Source organism: Argiope bruennichi, chromosome 6 (assembly GCF_947563725.1).
Source record: "Argiope bruennichi chromosome 6, qqArgBrue1.1, whole genome shotgun sequence".
Lineage (NCBI taxonomy): Eukaryota > Metazoa > Arthropoda > Arachnida > Araneae > Araneidae > Argiope > Argiope bruennichi.
The window spans coordinates 68,293,272-68,318,119 of NC_079156.1; the positions used below are offsets into that span (position 1 = coordinate 68,293,272).

The 24,848-nt window shown below is 26.9% G+C and overlaps 1 protein-coding gene and 1 long non-coding RNA gene across 4 annotated transcripts in view; one reads left to right on the forward strand and one right to left on the reverse strand.

Annotated features, from left to right (window-relative positions):
• Nucleotides 1-24,848, forward strand: part of LOC129971598 (transcription factor Sox-6-like) — a 726,789-nt gene that overhangs the window by 562,674 nt on the left and 139,267 nt on the right. The gene's annotated exons all lie outside the window — the stretch shown is intronic.
• Nucleotides 9,610-24,746, reverse strand: LOC129971599 (uncharacterized). The gene is made up of 2 exons (XR_008784813.1): nucleotides 24,529-24,746; nucleotides 9,610-10,065 (listed from the first exon to the last, which is right to left on the reverse strand). It is a non-coding gene; the product is annotated as an uncharacterized LOC129971599 (long non-coding RNA).

Consider the following 24,848-nt stretch of genomic DNA (forward strand, 5'->3'; position numbering starts at 1 on the left):
AAATTTTATGTTTGAATCTATGTTAAACCTGTAGAATGAATTTATACGAAAAGCAGGCAACTTACGTTAATTTTCCTTACAAATTACATATAGATTCTTAAAACTTTATCATAAAGCTTTATTTATTTGGAATTTTGTAAAATTTTGTAGAATAATCCTGCTTTTCTAGTTTTCAAATTAAAAATTGATGAAATCTTTCAGTGGTATAAAACTTGAAACCATGTGTTAAAAAAATTTAAAAAATGACTGTATTAAGTCTACTCTTTAAATTTATTATTTTTTATTTCTTCTACCGATGGTTTTTGAGTTTCTTTACTCAATATTTTAAAAGTCTACTTCAACGATGTTCAATTTCCATATCAAAGATGGAAATTTAAACAATTTTTTAAAAGTTGGAAGAATTATTTATTATTTTATTATTTATTTCCTAAGAAAAGTTTTCCTTTCAATAAATATTTCGACTTCTAAATTTCCATAATTAAAAAAATTTAATAAAAATACAATTTTAGATCGATTCTAGATTCTTTATAGAATAAAAAGTTTTTAAAAGTTACAAGTCTTATATACAATACAAGAATGCATTACTTTTGGAAAAATGGCAGCATCTTATGAATACCAAACACAATATTTTACATTTAGTTTTGTATTATAAAATATCACTTGTTTTTATTTTTTTAGTATTGTGTGCTTTTCGATTACTCATACTTACTAGATTTTAAATTAACTAATTTATCCCCCCCTAAAACGAAAATGAAATTCCAAAAAAAATATTAAATGGTCTTAATTTTTATACTGCAGTTATTATTTATTGTTTAAATTTCTTTTTTTTTTTTTTTTTTTTCTTTTTCCTCATATTACACTCCGAACTTTTTCACAACAGTTTTTTTTAGTACCATTTATTATTATTTTTTCCTTTTTTTTTTAATTCTTCTATAGAATGTAATCTTTCAGCAATGGTATCTCGTTTTATATTACAGTTAAAAACAAAAGTTTTTTTTTTCTTCGTGATTATTATCAAGTAAAATGATAGCGAACTCAATGTGTCACTCATGCTGGGGCAAAAAAATTTCTTTTATCATTTTGTCTGTCAGCCTCCATATCAGATGTTTCTAAACAATTTCTTTCCTTTTTATTTCTTATATTGATTTCTTTTTTTTTTAATGAGAATATCTTTCAAGGAAAATAAGGATATATTTATATATGTTATAATTGCTTTTAATTGAGCGAAAATTTTGGTTATAATGCTGATTTATTTTGTCAAAATATTTTAGTAAATTAAATACGGACCATAGATTATCGAAGCGTTAAATTAATAATTTCCATATTTATTTTTCAGAGCGTGTTTCAATTGAAAAAAATTTGTTAAGCATAATTCTTATAGCAGCAAAAATTATTTGCCTTCTGAAATTTTCTTCAAAATTATTTTGCCTTTTGTCACTAGGTTTTATCATCAAAAAAAAAGTGGGGTGGGGGGAATTCGATAGTGAAAAAAATAATGAATAATTAAAATTTAATAAAAGAAAACTTTATAAAATGTATTTTTTTTTATTTACAAATGGTTCTTTTTTAGAAGCAGAATAAGTATCTAAACTGAATTGATAATAGCCAAAAATCATAAAAGTTTTACACTTTTTTTAATCATCCTGTCGTTTTCTTTGCATTAATGCAAATTGTTTTAATAATTGAATTCCATTTTAATAAAACTTCGCTGTTATTTACACAGATTTTTGCAATCAGATATATAATGCATTTAAGGAATACTTTTGTGATTAAATAGTAAGAAATAAAAATAAATCCTAGCGTATCTGTATGCTGATTTTCAATTGAAATTTAAAGATGCTCATCCAGATATCTAAACAAATTAGTTATTAGATATTTTAATATAATCCATTATTTATTTGAAAATAAAAGTTAATATTTATTGGAAAATTCTTATTCAGTTCTTCTTATCTGAGAAACACAAAAATTGAATCCTGGTAAATTGGCCGATTTTTTTTATCTACGCAATTTCAATTTATACGTAGAGGGTTCAAATGGATAACTACATTTAGCTAGAATTAGAATTTAAAGAATTAGAATTTATGTCTTTATAATATCGCTAACTCATTTGTTTCAGATTTTATTACATTGACTCTTATGGAAAAGAGTCAAGGGCTTTTTTTTTTAAACAAAACTGACAAATCAATTAAACTGAAAAGAAAAAAAAAACTTCTTATGTACTTAGAAATTTTGCTCACAAAGGTACTTGTTTTGATATTCGACCTTCGATAAAACAGCAGCTGTGTACAATTAAACTCATATTTACAACAAAATCTGGTGTTCAGCATACCTTTTGAATTCGTGAGTTTTGCGCAGCATTTGCGTACTTATATCGCTTTTCTTCCCTATTTTCTTTGTGCTTGATATCCGAAACCCGTGGTGGATCAATTCAATTCCAAAGAAACTCGACAAAACAAACCGAAAGATTGTTTTATGAATCATTTTGTCATTTCGCCATCGACAATGCCCCAGTAAAGTCCTTGTCATATATTTGATGGAGATATGAATGGTTACTGAAAATGAATTTCCTTCAGTTTTATACAATCTGGAAAATATATTTTCCCCAACATTATTGTAGACAAAGATTTCTTTGGAAACTATATGCTTTGTATATATTGACACTGATAATAAATAATGGCGGATAGAGATTTGAAAAATGCTTTTTCAAATGGTAATTTGCGCTTTGTTAATTTACAATTTGTAAGGAACAAGCGATGAATTAAATTGACATTCGGAATCTCCTGACGTGGGACATCTTCCATGAAAATAACCTTTCACAGAAATGTTGATTCGATTTTTTTAAAAATATATATATACAAATAAATTTTCTAAATTTGTGAGCAAACCGAACTTTATTAAAATTTTTGCGATATGAATGTTCCAATTCGCGTTGTGCAAAAGACTATTAAAAACGATATACATTCACCCCACTCATAACAGGATTAATTTATTCCACGCTGCATCGATATGGTGTTGAGAGAGGGTAATACATCTAGTACAGTGAAAATAATAAGATGGGGTAAAAAACATGGTGCTTGGAAAGGATGTCCAAGTTTGTTGAATCCTGCTATGTAAAAATTGTGTAATTGGGAAACTAACACACCGTATTATTTGGAATCGCTTAATTACAATACAGAATTATTCGTAGAAGGGCTGACTGTATATGATTTTGTGTTCAAAATAATACTATACACTTTGAGTAATCTACAAGATATCGGATCAGAAGATTGCCGAATTGAAATAAGTACCGGATTATTAGAAAAAAATGTATTTAAAAAAATGTATTTTAATAGCATACTTACATTACCTAAAATATTACAGAATGTATCGAATTATACAGGAAACTGTGCTATATATTAAAAAAAATATTTCAAAATATAATTTAAAATTCTATTATTTGCTTCAGAAAAAATAATATTGGTTTAGGTACTTTTATCCTTTCCACGTGCCCTTCTTAAAAATTAGAAATATAAGACAAGTCGAATTAAGCGCTAAACTGTTTTGCCCGAGTGCCATACATGCAGCGATTTATCGAATTTTGATAGTTGAAAGCAAAAATTAAGTCATTCATAACGATTATAATTCAATATTAAAACAATTAAATATATAGATAAGTCAAATATTCAATGGATTTCCATTTGAATTATAAATAAGAACATATTCCCAAAATAGAAGATGGCATCTTATTAGATAGTAAAGAAAATAAAACAGTTAAGTGGTTAATGCAATATCGGATTGCCGAGAGTCTATAATTCAAGTTCATACAATAAAATTGATTTCCTACAAATGATAAAAAAAGAAAATATGAAATAATGTTTGTATAAAAAAACTGCAAGATTTGTAAACTTTATTTATATATTTATAATACTTCATTTATAATATATACTATAAAATAAATAAGTTCTACACTTTTTATATTTATATATTTATATTCCTTCATTTATAATATATACTATAAAATAAATAAGTTCTATATTTTCTAAAACCGATTTTTATAATACTAATAGCTATTAGTATTCTCAAGAAAGGCGGGATTTAAAATATTGTACACAAAACAATTAAAGTGAGAAAATTTTAATCTGCATGAAACGTTGACCAAATCGAAAAACAAATATATTTGGCAAAAGCGATGTATCCTCCACTTATTGTATATAATATTAATTTACTTGACTGAACAGCGGAGTTTATTCATTTTAGTGAATAAACATTTCAGAAGTTAATATAATTTTTTTTAAATGTCATTAGACAGTAATCGGTGATTTCTGAAAGACAAAAGAAAATGCGATTGTATTATTTATTGAAAATATATTTATATTGAAATTTACAGAATTTGTGATGAACCGAGTATTTTTCCTGTAATGAACTATCTTTATTATTATGATTTCAAGTATTTAGAGGCGTGATATCTTTAAAATCTAAACAATTATTATGAATTTTACAAAATTTTAATAGTGATATGGAATAATCTACCGATTATCCGTGAAATTTAGTGGATTGGCAACCGCCGATAATCCGTCAAATGACCGAAATATATCTCGGTGCTATAACTGAGGACACATATAACAAGAAAATGTTTTTAAACATAATAAATAGTGTGGCATAAATAGCAGACTTCTATACTTACTATTTTTGTTGTTTTAATTTTATCCTAAAAATATAATTTTAATAGTATAAAATAACATTGTAAATATAATTTTATAAAAATATCCCTATCATTGTATATTTATAATTAATAAAGATAATGTAAAATATTATATACTATCGTTATGAATTTTGAATGAAGTTTTTTCCCTTCAACAACTCCAAATGATTGACAATTTTCAGTTATTTTGTGACAATGATATTTGAATAACTTTATGCCAATTTGAATAAACTTAAACAAATAATGTGATTTCCCTTAAATAAAATACTAATACTAATAAAATAGTATCTTCTCTGGTCCTCATCGATATCTTTAAAACAGACATCGAAGAAAATGTGAGAAGTTGCATTTAGTTTTCTTACATTCAAATACCATTCCATTCGATGACTGTTTTACAGTGATATAATTTTACCTATTGTTTAGCACAGCATGTTCAACATCATGGCTCTTGTTGAAAAACCTAAACAAAAATCAAATCGTTGGTCTTCCTAGTGAATCTCGCTTGATCTAATGTATGCATTGCTTATATTATTTGTATGTAGCTTCTTTATTCTATTAAATAACGACACTTAACTAATTTTACTAAACAAAATCGAAATTTTCCATATCTAAAACCTCCCAAAGCATTCCAAATTATCGTCATGTTATCGCAAAAAGATAATAAATTAGAAATAAAAAAAAGTGGAAGGAAAGTATTCCTTCGTAGGTGGCCAAACACACCCGATAAGTGCTTCATTCGTATTTGCGCAATTTAGCACGTAGTATTGTAATGTGTACACGAACTCCTCACGATTTCATCTATTATGGTGGAACTATTGTCCATTTAGATTACAGCACTTTTTTGCCGACTTTGCCTAAGGGGGGCATCGTGCATCGTTCTCCGAAACAGTTACTTTCGGCTCCTTTCTCAAAAGTTGGTTACAAAAGATCACCGAAAAAGAACGCAATAAAATTGATTGTATTTATCCTCGAATATTGATGCTATAAAAGCTTCCTTATTCTGGATCATGTTCGGACTGCTTTCTGTCATATCACTATCTGATTGTATTCGTTAGTTATTGTACAGAATAAAAGGGTACTGGTACTTTGCGTAGAGGCTTCACAATTCATTATATCTTGTTCACATTTCGACTAAGACCACGTCTGGAATTATGACCTTAGGGATAAACGATTGGTGGAAATATTTCCTGTCTAGTCAACCTTGAAGTTGCCCAACTCATAATGGTTTGGGTCTTGGGTTTTTTTTTTTTTTTTTTTTTTTTTTTTTTTTTCTCGTTTTCGAATAGTTGAAATCTTCTATTTCAGAATAAAGATATATAGTACAATGTGTTGCAATGATCGACTATTTCCCGTACCATATATTTTACGTGGCATAAAGACAGGAGAATTAAAGGGTTAACAATCTCCAAAAAGCAAATCTTGATAAAGACAGTTTACTTCAATAACATTGACACTAGTCACAAGAGAAGGCGAAATTTTTTTTTTCTCACTGTATCTTATATTGTTTATCTAAATATACTAAAATTAATTATATTGCACCTGACAAGAGAAGAGTAATTTGACGATTGACCACTTTATCGTACCAGTGCACGATTAACTGAGAGAAACGCACAACTACTAGTTCAGCTTTTAAATCTAATAATATTTTTGTTTCCAGAAATGATTCCAAAATCATATATTTTGGAAATAATATATATCTATAAAAATTTGAAATCGATAAAATATTTTTAAATTGAAAAAGGAATCTGATTATTTGAAAAGAAATATTATATATAATTTACGTTAAAAATATCAAACTTATTAGTCCATTTAGGCAACAGTATTAAAGAGTCAAATTTCTTAAAATCCTAAATCCTATTTGGCAATTCGTGCGTCTAAGACCTTAACTCTGTGAACTGAAGTTTATATATATACTAGCCGCCTTTGGCGACCAGCCGGTTCGCCAATCTTAATGTTCATTTAAATTTTAATAATTAAATAGGTTGAACCGGAGTTTAACCCCCTTCTTCGCCCAGTTGCGATAATGCGCCAAAGCTGGCAATCTATATTATGCACTATAATTGAATATCTGCTCCTTTGCTTTTGAACATTTCGCAAGACCGTTGTTGGCGATTTTTAAAAATTGCACCACACAGGGGGTTAAACTCCGGTCGTACCATTAAATATTTTACGCAATTCCAACTTTAATACATTCTTCATCAAAATATTTTAAAACTTCAAATTTTGATAGTCATATAATCCACTCATAATATTATAAAGGCCTTCAGTCATAACGTAATATGTATCTCTCTAATTTTCTGTTACCTCTCGTAGAATTTATGTTTTAAATTAAAGTGTAAATGATTAATCTGCAATTAATATAATAATATTTTTTACTGAAACAAAGCAATACTTAAAACTATAAGCATATACAAAATATATATAACTAACATAAATACGATTTACTTACAAAAGCATGCAACTAATCTAAAAATAATTTAAATCATCCGTTGATAGTGGTTGTCATGACAACAATCAGAACAATGCGCATGCGTGAATTTTCTTCGCCAGTTGGGTAACGCAAATGCGTGAATTTTTCTACGCCAGTTGGGGTAACGTTATGCAGATTATACATTTTAAATTTCCTTTATTCTGTGTTATTTTAATTCAAAAGTACTTCAGAATGAATCTGAAACATGGATTAATTAACAATGTTTAATTTTAAATGCATAAAACATTAAGAAAATAAACAGAATCGTTTGAAATAATCCGCCGAAAAGTATTAACCCTAGCCTCATGACTGTTGGGAGAAAAAAAAGCTGAAGTCTTACTCATTTGGCGGTGGGGAAAATGGAAGATTTTTTTGGCGGGAAAGTTAGTTTTTAATTAATAATTAAAATTCTAATTAAAAATTCAAAAAAAGGGAACCCAGGTGCACATTTCCGACCTCTAAGGTATACATGTACCAAATTTGGTAGCTGTATGTCAAATGACCTGGCCTGTAGAGCGCCAACACACACACACACACACACATTGAGCTTTATTATAAATATAGATTGTCCGAAAGATATATAACGAATTGATATTTAAAGAAATGATTGCCGTTTTCTTAAATTGTTTAAGCTACCATACTTGTGTTTAGAAAGTCATTGGCGTGCAAAATATAAACATTAGGCTCTATCACAGAAATTTAAAAACCGTGAGACGAGTTCGATTATCTTTGCGATAATAGTCTAACTCACAAAAAAGAAAAAGAAAATAAAGAGAGTATTGCTAGAGTGTCATTGCAATAATCGCACCAGGAAGAATTCGTGCAATTACAACAAAGTTTTACGTTACCAGCATTCAATTAATTGGCAATGTTAAAGTAGGGACACTTTTGAAATTATATGCATAATTCCAAAATTTCAGTCTATGATATAAAAAAAAATATTTTATCGAATACAATTTACTATAACTTTCTTATGAATAATAAAAATTAGATAAGATTATATTTATAAATGCTTTATGTGATGCCTAATAAATGCTTTATGTGAATTCTCTTGGTCGCATGGGCAATCACCATACAGCGGTTCATTTTATAACAGTCACTGAACATACATTCTCAGTCAATGATGCACACTCAGTAGCTATATGCATATTCTTCATGTGGTTATTTAAAACTTCTGAACTTACTTCTTGGGTCTCGATTCCGTTTGCATGCAAAATTGAACAAATTGATGGTAATATAATGAATGCTTCATAAGGTAATGAACTGGTCTATGGTTTGGATGTTGTTCACGTACCTTAGGGCAATAGTTACTATGCAGACAAATTTCAAGCTTCCCTCAGTATTTTGTTGATTTCTTTTTCTTTCCATCATGATTAAAAGAAGTTATAACCATTTGTCATCGCTTCTATTGTTTTGAATACCCCTGTATATACAATAGGTTAGAAAAGATGAAATGTAATCTTGAATGGATATAGACAAATGCATTCCTTTCCAATTCTTCTTGACTACGAAATAATCAAATATTTACTAAAAAAGGAGAAAAGAAGTGATGAAGAGGAAACTGACACATAGATGAGAAACTTACACGAAAGAAGGCAGAAGAAATATTATAGAATTTTCTTAAAATTTGCTGAGAAATGTTCAACCATATCAGCCTTTAATATCATGCTTCATTGTTTATAGAGTGAGTTTTTAAAACTCTGGCGATAATCTTGTAAATAAGCTTAAAGTTGTATGCCATCACACTAAGAAATGAGCAATTTTTGTTTTTCTAAAGTATAAAATTAAGTATAATTATTTGTTTTGATTTTAAATAATACTTTAAATTTTCATTAATGTTTTTTAATTATAATAATGAAATTCGGTGCTGGTTAAGGAAGCAATCGTTATATTTCATAATTTTAGGTATACTTGGGATTAAAATATTTAAAAAGAATTCAAATTCCTAATTCGATACATTGCAGCATGGTGGGATTTGTTTCGTTTATTTAATTTTTTTATTTCGTTTTTATAATATAGTTCGGTCACATGCGCTAAAAATGCATTTAATATCGCCGCAGCTTGTCTGTAAATAAATCCAATAGCGTAAATGATAAAAAGTATTAAAAATATTTTCAGTAATTTATTAAAATTGGAGATACTGAATAAAATTGTTATCACTGCAAAGACTATGTTTTGCATTTTAAAGAAGTTTAAAAATTATGTTTGCATTATAATATGCTTCGACGTTATTGAAGAAAAATGTAAATTTTTAATTAAAGGTTTGAAAATACTTTCTTAGTGAAGACTTACTAATGAAGAAGTAACTAATGTCACATTTCATAATTCTTTACCAATTAACTGCGGAATTTATTTTTTAAAGTCCCTCAAGTCCACCTTTTTCAAGTTAAGCGATGACGCATATATTGTCGAACGCAGTACAAATGGTTGCATAGTAATTTTTGCAAAAGAATCATAATAAAGAGAATAAAATTTCATTTTTATTAGATAAAAAATTAAACATCGACCGCGTCCAAATGAAGATTTAGACTGACATATATACACATCGTTCGCATTTAACTGGTTAATCCCGGTAAAGTGCCATATAGAGCATTTTGCACGAACTTCAATCATGCTTGTCGAAAGTTATTATTATTTTTTAAAGGCGATGGTTCTTTCTGTTAGAAAGGATAAATCTGTAAAATAATAGATTAAATTTCATTGCATAAACTTGATCATCTTCATCTTTGAAAGACACTTTCCAAGGAGAGAATACGTTTCCGCAAGCAGTGGCACATATTGTCGCCGAGCCAGAGGAAACAATAGGTCCGCTTGTCGGCAACGCCGGAATATCCTTTGTTTCTACCAGCCTTCTCTGCCGTGAGGTTACGGCTCTGTGGTGAATCCCAACAACATCACCCTTTTTGATGCCTGTCTGAAATTGAAGAATGATCAGATGTTTTATATACTAAAATTAAATCTGTCAATTATGAATATATCCAAGTTGCAAAGATTTAAAACATTTTATGCTAATTCTTTTGTTAGTATAAATTCCAAAATATTCACACTGTAATGTCATTTTCAAGTAATAAGGATTTTTTGAATGCACAGTCCTACCTTGAACGTGGAAATATCCAAATTGGGAATTATTTCAATAATTCCCAATTGAAACAATCCAGTTTTATCACAATCTTAAACATAGGTCCTATAGATAAAGAAACAATATATTCTATATAAGTAAAAATATTCCTAAGATATTCTTATGCAGAATACATAATCGCTATGTCATAACTTAAAATAGCTCTGATTGCAATCCAATCACATATACCAAAGCATAAAAGTATTATAATATGAAAAAAGTAAAGTAAAAATTTTTACTATCTAACAATTAAAACTTAGAAAAGATATATCCTCTTAAAAGCCTTATTCGGGAAATTTTGAGAAATTCTAAGTACGAATGAAAGTGCTGACATATTATGACTTTTATTATCATTTACGAATTTCTCTCTATTAACTTGCTTACTTTTCTATTTAATTAATTTCATTCGAAAAATTAACTTTTACTTGTTGATGTGCGGATATTATTTTTATTAATAGCATAGGCGCGTATTTCGTATGTACGTTTGATAAAACATTTTTTGTTTGAAAGTGAGAGAGACAATACTTTCGTTTCTTAATATTCAAATAACAAGTTTATTAATTGATATGAAATTCAGCATAAATATTTATATTGTATATTAATAAAAAATTATACTGATATACGTTTAAATGTTTAGCTTAAATGTACAGCATAAGACCTTGTTAGTTAACAGTATAAAAACAATATTATTTAAAAAGAAAATACTAAACATTCCTCTTTGATTGTGATTTCTTTACATTGAAACTATCCAGCTGTGAACTGTATGGATTCGCAGTCCCTTACAAAAGTATAACAAATAAACAAGATGAGTTAAAGAAAGACACACGCATCCACCCTTTTCTTTCAGACAAGAAAGGCCTTACTTAACTGTGTTTATCATTCGCCTCTTTTGTAACAGTGGAAGCCCACACATAGCCCGCAGAGATGCATCTCCAAGAACTAGAAATCTACACCAGAAGAGCAAGAATCCGTCGAGACCGATTCAAAAAACGACTGGAGACATCGTTTCTGTCTGTGGAAAAATCCATATTTTGTAGCATTAATCTCCTGTGTTTTATAAATCTCTGTTTCCAAAGGGAACACCTGCGTAGAGCGGGGTGAACGATTCCTTTGAATTTTTCCTCCTCCTTTTGTGACTGAGGAGGGCGTAATAGATAAGGACCCCTGTGAGACACTTAACTTCCTCCATAAGACTCGGTATGTTCATGAATATATTTGAAATTGAAATGTCTCCCCGCGTGGTGACGAGGTTCCTTGAACGGGTTAAAAGTTGGGATTCTTTTTTTCGCGAATTCTTTCGGATTCTTTTTCGTTTTCTTCTTTTTTTTAAGAGTCCAATTGGATGGGATAGATCTGTTTACTTGCACGTAATGGCACCCATTAGAAGAGAGTTCCCCTTGCTCTGCATATCAATTGAGTAAACAAGGAAAATATTTAGATTTTTAAATTCTTTAAAAGGATAAGAGATCTGTGTGGGATTTTCTCAATTGGGAACGCGGAAAGTGGCGAAAAAAGGCCAACGGCGTTATTTGTGACTATGTGCTCTTTCTGATTGAAAACAAATATATGATTTTCTGTAGTGAAGATAATTCTTCTCTCCTGCAATGAAATGTATAAGAATTTGAGGGAGGGGGGGGTAGAGCTTATAGTTACCTTGCTGTGCTTCTCGAAAAAATTAGATAACTATTGTCTCAATAATATTTTAAAATTCAGTAATTCAATTTTCTAATTTCTTTCCTTTTTTTTTTAGTTGTGAAAAGAATATGGAGGATTTTTTCTCCATTCGAATTTAAAAAGATTGTTTAGTCAGCTCACATTAAATAAATAAATCAATAATTTATTTAAATTTTATATTTTACCGATATGCATTTTTAATTCAATTCAATGTAATTTTTGCAATTCAAAAATAAATTAATTCTTATTTTTTTAAAAAAATCTAAAATTATGCCCATTTTCCTCTTATTTAGAACATAAATTTTCTAACTTTTTTAACGAACTTAGTCTTAAAACTGACTGCCATTTTAAAAAGGTTGCAAAAATTTCTAAACATTGCAAGGGAAATTTACTTAAATATTCTATCTTTACGACGATAAATATATTTACAGTGTAAACATTTCAGTTTGTCTCTGATAATTTGAAAAGATATTCAAGATTTCGCAAAACTAGCAATATATTGCTTTATAAAGATCTCGGAGCAGTATTCCAATGCAAGAAATTTTTCGGATTTTTATTTTTTGCAGAAATTATAATAAAAGGAAACTTTCCATAAACCGTTAAGAAATAACAATTATCTATATTAACCGAATAAGTACCAGAAAATTAAACTACATTTTTTAAAAATAAATTCAATGAATTTTTCAAAAAAGGGCATTAAAATGAGTGTTAGGATCGAATTTATCTATGTGAAGATTTGAAAAAGGTCGTCATAGAGAGCTGATCTTATATAACTAAAGATGTTATTTAGAGAGAAGACATGCAAGCATACACGAACCCATGCAAGCACACCCACGCACGCAAGCACTTCGATTCTGAAGTATTTCCCGTAGTGATGAGAGCATACTTCTTGAATTCTCAGAAAAAAAAATTACTGTAAATGCGTCAGAAAGTTTCATGTTGTTGAGTAAGATAATGTAAAGGAAATAAAGAAAACCAGTAATATTCAAGAATCCTCTTGTAATTAATAAAAAAAAAAACTTGTTAAAATATTAATACATAACAGAACTTACGGACTTGTTTCTGTTGTTATAATAAACAATGATTAAAAATTTTATTGAAAGAAAACAATTTAGGATTTAACATTTAACCTCTATTAATCTAGTTTTGGATTATCCAAGGTGATTATGCTTTCAATAAGTTTAGATAATTGAGTTTCTGCTATAATGAAAGCGAAAAGGGCAACAAAATTGGAAAGAAAGACACGGGATTCCTGGTGATAGAAAAGTAAATAAAAACAAACAAATAAAGGAATCTTATGTAGAGTACTTAGATATGACACATAGAAATCGTTTAATTGGTTTTTAAATTTATATAATGTTATGAATCATGTTCAATTATAGACATCTATTCGAGTAGATCAGTTACAAAAGGTAGATTGTTTCCTCCCCCCACCCCCATACAGAACCTTTTTTTTTTTTTTTTCATTGTATTCCACATTTAACATTTTTCTGAATCTTATTTTAAATTTTTTTCCTTTATTTTAAATTTATAAACATATTAATCTGATAGTAATCATAGGTTAGATATTGTCTGCACATTTCGATACGCGAAAAATCGATATGTATGATTCAAAAATCGCTCATCTATAGAGCAAAGCATTGAACTTTGAGCTACAAAATTCAAAGTGTATTTATTTTTAGAGAAATATACGCTCATTGATAGCGAATATTTTCAAAAGTTTCATTATAATTTTAATAAAAATTAACTAAAATTCCTACGTTTTTTTCTCAGTGTCTCATATCCAAGTATATGATTAACACAGAATTATTTTTACACCACTTAAAAATTTAAAAAAAGGGGGTTCTATATAATAATAAATGTGTTTTCAAACTTTTTTTATTAATGTTATTAAATTTTTAATAAATGTTTATAAATGTATTTTACATTAATTGTTTTCGTCATATTTGTACTGCATTTATATTACGCGCGTTACTAAATGCATTCTTAAGAGCGCGTTATCTTTGCTGTAATAAGAGTAAAAAATTGTAATCGAATAAATATATATACAGATTATCATGCTACTTTATTTTAGATTAAAGGGTGGAATCTTCTTCAAATATTTTTAATCATGTCTGAGAGTATATTATTATCTAGAATCTGTAGTAGGTTCTTTAGAATCTATGCCGCGACAATTCTCTTTTTGTTTTGTAACCGGAAATTATTTTTGAAAATAAAAAACAGTAAAATATGGCTTTGTGCAAAAGCTGATCTATCCATGAATTCCACAGAACATTATCCTTTCAAACTCTTAATGAATATACAATCAATAACTTAACGGCTTGAAGATGGATGGAATTTCATTGGTTATTTTTTTTCCTGAAAAAAAAAAAAAAAAAAAAAAAAAAAAAAAAACAGGAAAAAATGTTTTGAAAAATACTTTGCAACCGAATTTTTTGATGATATAATCTTACTAGTAAATTCAAATATCGTTTTCCTCTTGTATTGAATCAAATTCTTTTTAAAATAGCACATTTCTTGAGATTCGAAATATCGATTTTAACCAATTAAAACATAGCTAAGTGCTTATTTATAGCATAAAGTTCTGCAACCATATGTAGATTTAAATAAATGGGTTCTTAATTGGGGATTTTAAGATCTTTTTAAGTTCAAATGCTTTTTCACAAAGCCTGTACAAAATCTTTCAATTTATAAATATGGATTTGTAATTAATTAAAAAAAATATTCCAATTTCAGAACTTAGTTATTTTATCTATTTATTTATTTATTTATTATTTATTTATTTATTATTTATTTATTTATCTTAGTTTATTATTTATTTATTTATTGTTTATTTATTTATTTTAGTTTATTATTTATTTATTTATTTATTATTATTATTTTAATATTTTACTCAATTTGTTAACTGAAATGCATTTTCATTGCTGATTTGTCTTAAGCCATGGCAATTTCTGTTTTTTCTTTCTCTGCCGTTGTTAAAGAGTTATGAAAATCTATAAGTTGGTTGTAAAAACACAGTATGTAACAGTTTAGAAACATTTTACAAATGTGAAATATACCTTTACATAGCAACGTCTATTTTACTATCTTAAGTCGCTGGTAAAAAAAAGGGGGCAGTTATAAATGCTTTTTATTTGAACTTATAAATCTCTTTAAAGTCATTTATTTAAATTGAACTTGCTTCTGCGAAATATATATATCAACCCGGCTTTGCACCTTTTTGTAAATTTTGCGTAAATGTAATAAAAAAAAAGTCAGAATAGGGGAAAAAAAAAAAGAATGTCTTCCTATTTTAAACCCCAATAAAAATACGTTAATTTTTATTTTGAATGGCTTAAATATGATAAAATAATATACCTCAGAGATTTTTTTTTTGTTCTGGTATAGATCATTCATAAGCTCGGATTATTATTTGATATTTTTTTCCTTAATACTTGATAAGTGATCTTCATAGCTATAGACTATATTTTGTATTATGAAACTGTTAATATTTTTTTAACAACTTTAAAAATTTTGTCCTTAAAGAAATTATCTTTCAGGAATATCATTAAGTTACGCTAGAAATTTTCTGCATATTTAGGCTAAAATATTAATTAATAAGTCCTCAAAACATCGCCTTTTTTAATGACATTATTTGAGTAATTATTATATGATTGATTGATTAATAAATATGGTATCACAAAACCTTTTGTTTCTCTTTGTGCTGCAATACGAAATCTGCCTTTATTCAAACAATAAGTTGATTCTTCTCATGGAAAAGGCAATATCTATTGCCGTTTATGCCTCCAAATAATCTTAAATTTTACTATCTACATTCTAATAATAAAATCAAATAAGTTAAAAATTTCGATCTGAATTGAAAACAAATATGGCAAAATAGTACAAGAGAAAAAAATCAACATTTCAATATAACAGATACTGAAAATAATATTTTTCTTATAGATGTCAGAATAATTATTTCGTGTGCGTTTATAATTTTTATTAGGCTTTATTACTCTTGATTTAACTCGCATAAGCTAGATTCATAAAATAAGATTGAAAGTTCATTTTTATTTCGGTTTGAAATTGCGTATCATATTATATACCCAATTTTGATATATATCGCAAAAAGGGGCGCATTTGCATAATATTTTACTATTCTTTAAAAACTTTGCAAAAAACTTAAGTCTAGTTATTTCATATTAAAAAAGGCATGTGAAAACTTTATTATCTCATCTGCTGGGTGAAATATTAGACCAGATGTGAAATGGACAGACTTACGTGATCATAAATTAGGCATTGTTTTATGGATTTCGAATTCATTATTGAAAACCATATATATATGAGTGTAGTTTTAATGATAGTTTTAGCAAAATGAAGCATTAAAATTTTATTTCATAGTGTAGCAAAAACAACTCTATCTCAAAACGCCTATTCGGTCTTTTATGATATAGTTGCTAAATTATCATCATAATATGCAAAGTAACTGTTTTTATTATAATAAGGAGGCAAAGTTTTGAAATGAATCTCATAATGGAAGAATAATTCATGATTTAATTACCAGTTATTAAAAAAAATACAATTTTCATTTGATATAATAAATGTATGCCCTTTCGTCGTCTGTAATTGAGCGCAAATAAAGGAAAGATTTTATTGATAGACAAAATGAACTTAAAACTAAATATGCATTTGATATCAACAATTTTAATGAAATTAAATACTCTTAGATATGAACATAATTAGAATTTTAGAATTACTGTTTCAAAGCAATATAAATGTGAATTAATAAAATAAAAAAAAATTAAAACTTTTCAAGATAGGAAAAGAAGTTTCTAAAGTAAATTTTTAAGTAATTAAGTTTTAATTATACCATTGAAAAATTTTACAATATATAGAGCAGTGCAAACAATTCTTCCTTATAAATAATTTTTTTTTTCAAACTGCAGAATTTCAGTTGATATGTGGCTTGTTTTGGATGCAGACATTTAAATACTCTTTACTTAAATTCACTTATTGATTTTGTCCTAAAGATAAATTTCTGAGAAATATTAGAAGCCTAAGCTTGAAAATTGATTCCAATATTAAATCTCTTTATATTAATCGTTTTGTTGTATTATTATATGTGATTTATATTTTGTAAATAACGAATTCTTTATTGGTTAGTATAAATGAATTAGTGGTGATCTTAAAAATTGGTGTCGGCGATCTTCAGTTGGTCTTTTAGTTTTTTACAAGCCAAAATTGAGACCGAAAAATATAGGCTGGAATTTTACACTAAACTTTAATTTTTCTATCTATTAGTTTCTATCTATTTATTAAAATTATTTTATTTATTTTGAAAAAGGAAGAAAATGAAATATATTTTTAAAAATGATTCTCCAGAATTTTTTTTTTAAATCTTCAGATTTTTTTTTAATTCAGTAAATTTAATTTCAAACAAACAGGCATTATTTATCATAAAACCTGCGGGGTTTATAAAAAAGCCTGCGGGAAAAAAATAATATTCATTATTTTAAGCAAAAAGTAGTTTTTAAATGTGTGATTGGCTTGCTATATTTTAAATAATTCAACAACATGTAAGAAACAAAAGTAAAAGAAGACCATTGAAGAAATTCCCACATTCTTAAAATTTTATGAAATGTATTTACTTTATTACTGTTTCATTATCTTTTGGGTTTGAATACATCAGGAATTAAAGAATATTAATATTTATGAATCTCTTTTAAATTGTCTTTCAGGTTGAGATTTTTACAGCCGAAATGTATTTTCATTCAACATTCCTTCATTCATACTATTTTTATAACTATTAATTCTAGACATTTATGTCAAAATGAATAATTTCTTTTTTTCGTGTCAAATTTGAATTACTTTTCTTTTCAAATAAGTAGGGTAAGATGACAATAACCAAAGAAGACCAAGATTATTAATACGATTAGATTATATAGTTCGAGAAATCAGCGGTCACCGAATCGTGCTGATTAGTTGTTATAACAATATTTATTTGTAGAACGTTGTAGGTAGCTGTACATAATTTAACATTTTGTAGATATCTTTTGTTAGGTTTAACTGATAAGTTAGAGTTAAATAAATAATGAAGTTGTTTATTTATCCATAACAATATTTTTGCTTTTTAAAGATAATCTAGTTACACTAAGTCAATAAGATTTAAACTTATTAGATACTTTGTTGATTGTTTATTAGTTTTTTTTTTTATGTAACCACTCATCAAATTTATGTATACTTTTTCCGATTACTCACAATTAGAACTAGAGGAAAGGTAATTCATTCAAAATAAAATTGGTGAAACGAGATATGAAGAATGTGAAAATATTCTACCTAGTTTTTATACAGAAAATAAACTTTTACAGAAAAAGGAGGCCTAGTTTTTATACAGAAAATAAACTTTTACAGAAAAATGAGGCCGCCTTATGCAAGCTAAATATATCGTTTTAAACTTATTCTATATAAACAGTTTTAAATTTCTTTCTTGTTAATAATATCGATTCTACTTTCTTGACAACATAAATGTAATTCACAGTAGTTGATTTAATATTTAAGAAATTAGTTACAAAGTTAAAAGGAATCTAAGAATTAAAGAAATACAAAGAATGTAAAAATATTCTGCTTAGTATCAGTTAAAATTACTGAAGTAATGTGAAATTGAGATATGGATGGGTGACTTAAGTTACAGTTCAATAGTTTGAGACCCAACTGTAGTAAAAGCTCCACCCTGTATACGAATTCGGATCACATTAACTCTTCGCCTACAATGACGTGTCTAATTCACACACTAAATTCAAAAATTTTGAGAATTAAATCTGAAATAGGATGAAGTAGTATTTACATTAAAAGACAACGCATGCATGGACAGGCATTAAGTATTCGTTATTTTTTTCCTTTAGTTGTTGTTTTTTTCTACTTTTTTTTTAAATAATTATAAATATAACAAACTGAAAATATCTAAATTATGAAGAATAAATAAATTTGTTTATTAAGGGATTAATTTAAATCATGAATCAAAAGTTCTTCCGCTGTTGTGACGCTGAAATATCTTGCCATATATCGTCCTCGCCATCTCTCCATGGTTTTAATATATCCCTCTTAAAATATCCCTCTTTTAGATTAAAAAAGGACTTTAATGTAATTAATATCTTTAAATTTCATCATTAATTTATTGTCTATTCTTAGAAAAAAAATGTGTATTTTTTATTTGATGAATTTATGAATTTAGGTAATGCTCAGTCGCCGGTTCTTAAAATTGCTTGTGATATATTTTACAGCCATAAATAATAACATAACTGCTGAAAAAATTACAGTTATACATCGAAAAGGTGACTTAATTTTAAGGAACTGATTTCTAAATAAAATGAATGAATTTAGTATGACTTGCACTTGAAATAAAACACTAAAAAATATTTGAAAAGTTTTGAAAAAAAAACTTTAAAAAAGTAATAATGTATAAAAAAATTTAATAAAATATAATCAAATTTAATAAAAATACATTTTATATACTCTATTTTCGTTGTTCAAAAATTCTTGTTAAAAACTTTATTTTAGGATATCTGTCACTATCTTGTTAATTATTATTTATCTTTCGAAGTTATTTAAAAGAAAGTATTCACTATATTTTAAGCTGTTTTATATAAATATTTGTTGACTTTAGACTTCACACCTAAAACTCCGCTTTGAACCGAGTTCAGCTTTTGGTAGTTACGGCCAGTTTTGCGTCCATGATAATTCACCATTTTGATTCAAATTATTTTGTCGAAATTCATTATAGCGATTACAAGACTACCAACATTTTTTATTAGTATCCTTTTAAGACAGTAATATTATTCAGGGCATTCATAATTATCTGATAAAAACAATGCACTGGCATCAATGAAGACATGCTTTTTGAAATTTCTACCTAATCATTTTCACCGATTTAAAATATTCTGAGGCGGCATCTTTCAAAAAGTTTCAATGGAAATTTTACATTAAATTTGATCATAGAAAAATCTTTGGAGCTCAGTTTATTTTATTTTATTTTTTCTATTATTGGTGGATATTAGATATAAATTGCATTCTGTGCGAAAGGTTTGCAGCCGGTTTTTCTCAGCAAAAAGTTTTGCTCTATTGTTTAAAAGACTGATGATCTTCTATGCAAAAATGCAGCGGCATCACCTTTTGCTTTGTATAAGTAAAATAGATCATTGGAATTCCAATAATATTCACTTTTTTTTAATCAGTTTTTCCTTTTGTGGATTAACTCGCTTATCTTGTTCATCAATTTTAGCATTTCTTACGAAAAGGATTTTGAACATAAATATATGTTTCTTTAAATTACTTTCCTCCTTTCTTATTCTTATAATGAATCAGTAGCAATGAAAAGCAGGGGGGAGGGGAATCAATGTTTTAACCCTCACTCAATTTACTAAACTACAGTAAACAGTAGATAGAGAGCGGAAGGTTATAAGCAAAGTAAGCAATCATTTTGTTTACTTTGCTCATTATCGTAAACGATGCTTAAGTCTGCTTTGAGCGTTTACTCAAAGTAGCTATTTTTTTTTTTTTTTCAAGAAATAAAAGTTTTTGAAATTTTTATTATTAATGGGATGCTGCACTATCTAAAGAGGTAAAAGTTGGCCATCCTTTATTCAGATTGAAAATATTCCGCATGCAACATAGCATTTTCCGCTTAGTTTTTTGTAACGATATGATATAAATTAATTGTTTCCAAATATTTATAGCACTACAAGCAGAAAATAATGTAAAAAATTACTATGTATCCCTCGTTTCTTTTCCCCACCCCCTTGTTTTTTCATTAAGAGTTCCTATCTGATATTATTCTTAAAAAATTGATTTAAAAGATTTTGTCCATAGCTACCCTTCATACAAACGTATTATTATTTTTAATTATTTTTTTTAGTTTATTCTCATTTTCTAAATAATCTTACAATCTTGTGCAGAATTCTGTACGAACTCTCCTGTTGCGGGGAATACAAGCATTCACTCTTCGAATTTTGAGAATAAAATATAATTTTAGAAATTGTCCATTCTTTTTTTTTTCAGTCTATTTCTGCAGTTTTAATCTATAGCTATCTATGCAAATATATATATATCGTTCTTTCGATCTCTCGCTTTTTGCATTGAATCAAAACCCTCAGTGAATTTTTCGCAGTATGGAATGAATCTAATATGAAATAATTGTACTTGCTTATAATTTTTCATTCAGCATATTTCAGTTCATCTTGTATTGTTAGTTTATTAGTTGGATTTCCAATATTACCGCTTTTCCATGAAAGCAAAAATTTTAAGTGCTACTCGTAATCAAATATGCACGGGCATGATTAACAAAACAGTTGTTCCAGCTTCTAAAATACAGTATACATTTAAGAACATTATATTTAGAACTTTATATGTTAAATTGATATGTAATATGCTTAACATTCTGATCAATGAAAATCAAGATGCACATAAGAAGCCCATATTCCCAACGGACAAATTCGATATTGAAGGCGGTAGTCTATATCAATGTATACTAGTATGTGCGCGTATGCGAGTACATACATGCATAATACATGTGAAAGGGATTATACAAATCCAGAGTGTTTTATGTCCTATCTTGACCAAATGCGGCACTTGTGTTCTTTAAAATAACAGAACGATCATTGTAAATGTTTCCTGAGGTTTATTAAAATAACAATTAAATGAAAATAACAATGTTTTTGGCATATTAATGCTATTATCACATAAAAAAGATTTTTACATTATTTGAAATTACTTTTTATTTAGTTTAAATTTTATTTAGTTTAGTTTAAATGCCGAACAATTTCTTTTTTTTATATCAAAAATTTTCAAAAATATTATTTTTATAATTTGCAACAATATTTTTCATTTTTGTTATTATCAAATATTTAAACCTCATTTTCTGCCTCCATTGTTAAATGTATAATTGATACAATCTGTTTCTTTCATGTATTAAATACATATCCAACTCCAAAATAAGTTTTCCTTTACCCATGGTTTGATGAAATAAATTTTTAAAATATATATTTCAATTCAATTTCGCACAATGAGACTCATTGAAAAAATTTTGTTAGACAATTTTTGTTCTTTTTACACCTGCTTCAAATTGATACCTTTTACAAAATAATGAGACATTTACTTTCCCATTTAAACAGACTTTTAATTTCATTTCAATTTTGTAGTTATATTATTTTTTTCTTTTACATTTTCACTTATAGGAAAATAAGAACCACCTCTTACTTTTCACATAATTTTGGAAAATCTGAGAATTAGTTCTTTTTATATATTATTTTTTAAAAATATTTTTAAATGTCATTTTTGGAAATTTAGTTTCTTTTTTCTTATTGTTCCGTTTAATTTTTAAAGCATCATATTGTTCTTTAATCCATTATGTAAAATGGTGCAGTTATTTTGAAGGGTTTTTTTTTCCCTGAAAATTTTTATTATTCATTGGCCTTGGGAATTTAGTTTCAAACATTTAGCATTTCAAAATCTGAAATAGTAGAAAAATAATTTTTTTCGTATGCATTTCTATTTTGATTAAATTCATGTTTATCAAAAACAGAGGAAAAATTTTTAATATTTTTGTGTTCTGAATTAATATTTTTATAGCCATCGAAAACCGATATATTGTGGAACAAGCGAAATTAATATTCCATCGATTAATTAATACTATGTTTTTAAGAAACGTAGTAATTTTTTCAGTCTCCCACAATGGTTTATAAAAAGACTGAGAAAAGTCGGAAATTCTGCTTGTGCATAATAAAAACCAATATTAATTGTTACACTTATTTATAATGAAACGATATGCCTTTTAGATGAAATTTTCAATAAACAGCGAAACGGAAAATTCTCATTTAGTGAAAATGGAGAATATAAGAGGCAATCTCGTCAAAATCCAATTGCTAATTGAGAATAAAGTATTAAATAGATAATTGCAACTCTTTATGCATCATAGAAAAATATGTAGTTTTAATGAAAAATTCACCGGATTTCTTTTTATATCTTTTAGATTAATGTTATGAATCTGAAAACTAATTTTTTAATAAAAATATATTTCACAGAACTTTATATTCCAAATTTTAATTTTAATCATATATATATCATATACTCAAAACTTACTAATTAAAAAAGTAATTTTATTTATTTCGAATTTTATTTATCGAGTATAAAGTTTTATTTTAGACCTGGTTCTTCGGTGAATAAACTGAATGTTATTAAAATATACTCTTAATTATAGCATCGATTAGGTTTTATATTCCAAATTTTAATTTTCATCATATATATCATATACTCAAAACTTACTAATTAAAAAAGTAATTTTATTTATTTCGAATTTTATTTATCGAGTATAAAGTTTTATTTTAGACCTGGTTCTTCCGTGAATAAACTGAATGTTATTAAAATATACTCTTAATTATAGCATCAATTAGGTTTTATATTCCAAATTTTAATTTTCATCATATATATCATATACTCAAAACTTACTAATTAAAAAAGTAATTTTATTTATTTCGAATTTTATTTATCGAGTATAAAGTTTTATTTTAGACCTGGTTCTTCGGTGAATAAACTGAATGTTATTAAAATATACTCTTAATTATAGCATCAATTAGGTCTTATATTCCAAATTTTAATTTTCATCATATATATCATATACTCAAAACTTACTAATTAAAAAAGTAATTTTATTTATTTCGAATTTTATTTATCGAGTATAAAGTTTTATTTTAGACCTGGTTCTTCCGTGAATAAACTGAATGTTATTAAAATATACTCTTAATTATAGCATCAATTAGGTTTTATATTCCAAATTTTAATTTTCATCATATATATCATATACTCAAAACTTACTAATTAAAAAAGTAATTTTATTTATTTCGAATTTTATTTATCGAGTATAAAGTTTTATTTTAGACCTGGTTCTTCGGTGAATAAACTGAATGTTATTAAAATATACTCTTAATTATAGCATCAATTAGGTCTTATATTCCAAATTTTAATTTTCATCATATATATCATATACTCAAAACTTACTAATTAAAAAAGTAATTTTATTTATTTCGAATTTTATTTATCGAGTATAAAGTTTTATTTTAGACCTGGTTCTTCGGTGAATAAACTGAATGTTATTAAAATATACTCTTAATTATAGCATCAATTAGGTTTTATATTCCAAATTTTAATTTTCATCATATATATCATATACTCAAAACTTACTAATTAAAAAAGTAATTTTATTTATTTCGAATTTTATTTATCGAGTATAAAGTTTTATTTTAGACCTGGTTCTTCCGTGAATAAACTGAATGTTATTAAAATATACTCTTAATTATAGCATCAATTAGGTGCAAGTAAAAAAATTCGTAATGTTTTTATAACGTGCGTTAGCTCTAATGTTTTTATAATGTGCGTGTATAAAAACATTAGAGCTAACATTTCGTTTAACGTTTAATTGGAAATCTAATTGAAAAATCAAAAAGTAACCTAAAACCCGAAAGAGTAAGTAGTAACTATATTCCAAATTTGGTATTCTAATTTCTAGGACAATATGCGAGCGAATATACTTTACCTTGTTTAAAAAAAAATGCATACCTTAATAAAACAGCGCGTAATGCACATGCAAAATAGCCATGTTGGAAAAAAATAACCATGTTATTTAAAAAAAATAACATAACTCTACTCTTGTGAGCTGCTCCTGGTTTCTATTCATTCCAACTTGTCAATCAAGGGAACCATGCAAACTATTTTAACTCACACAGGCAGGCAACTGTGACTTGTCTCATCCACGCGCGGAGCACTCTCCAATCAAACAAAAAAAATAATACTGGTGCACGATCTCTGAAGAAAAAAAATAATAAAGATGTGGTGCTAAACAAAAGTTAGAAAACCATCCTGAACAAGAGGGACCCATT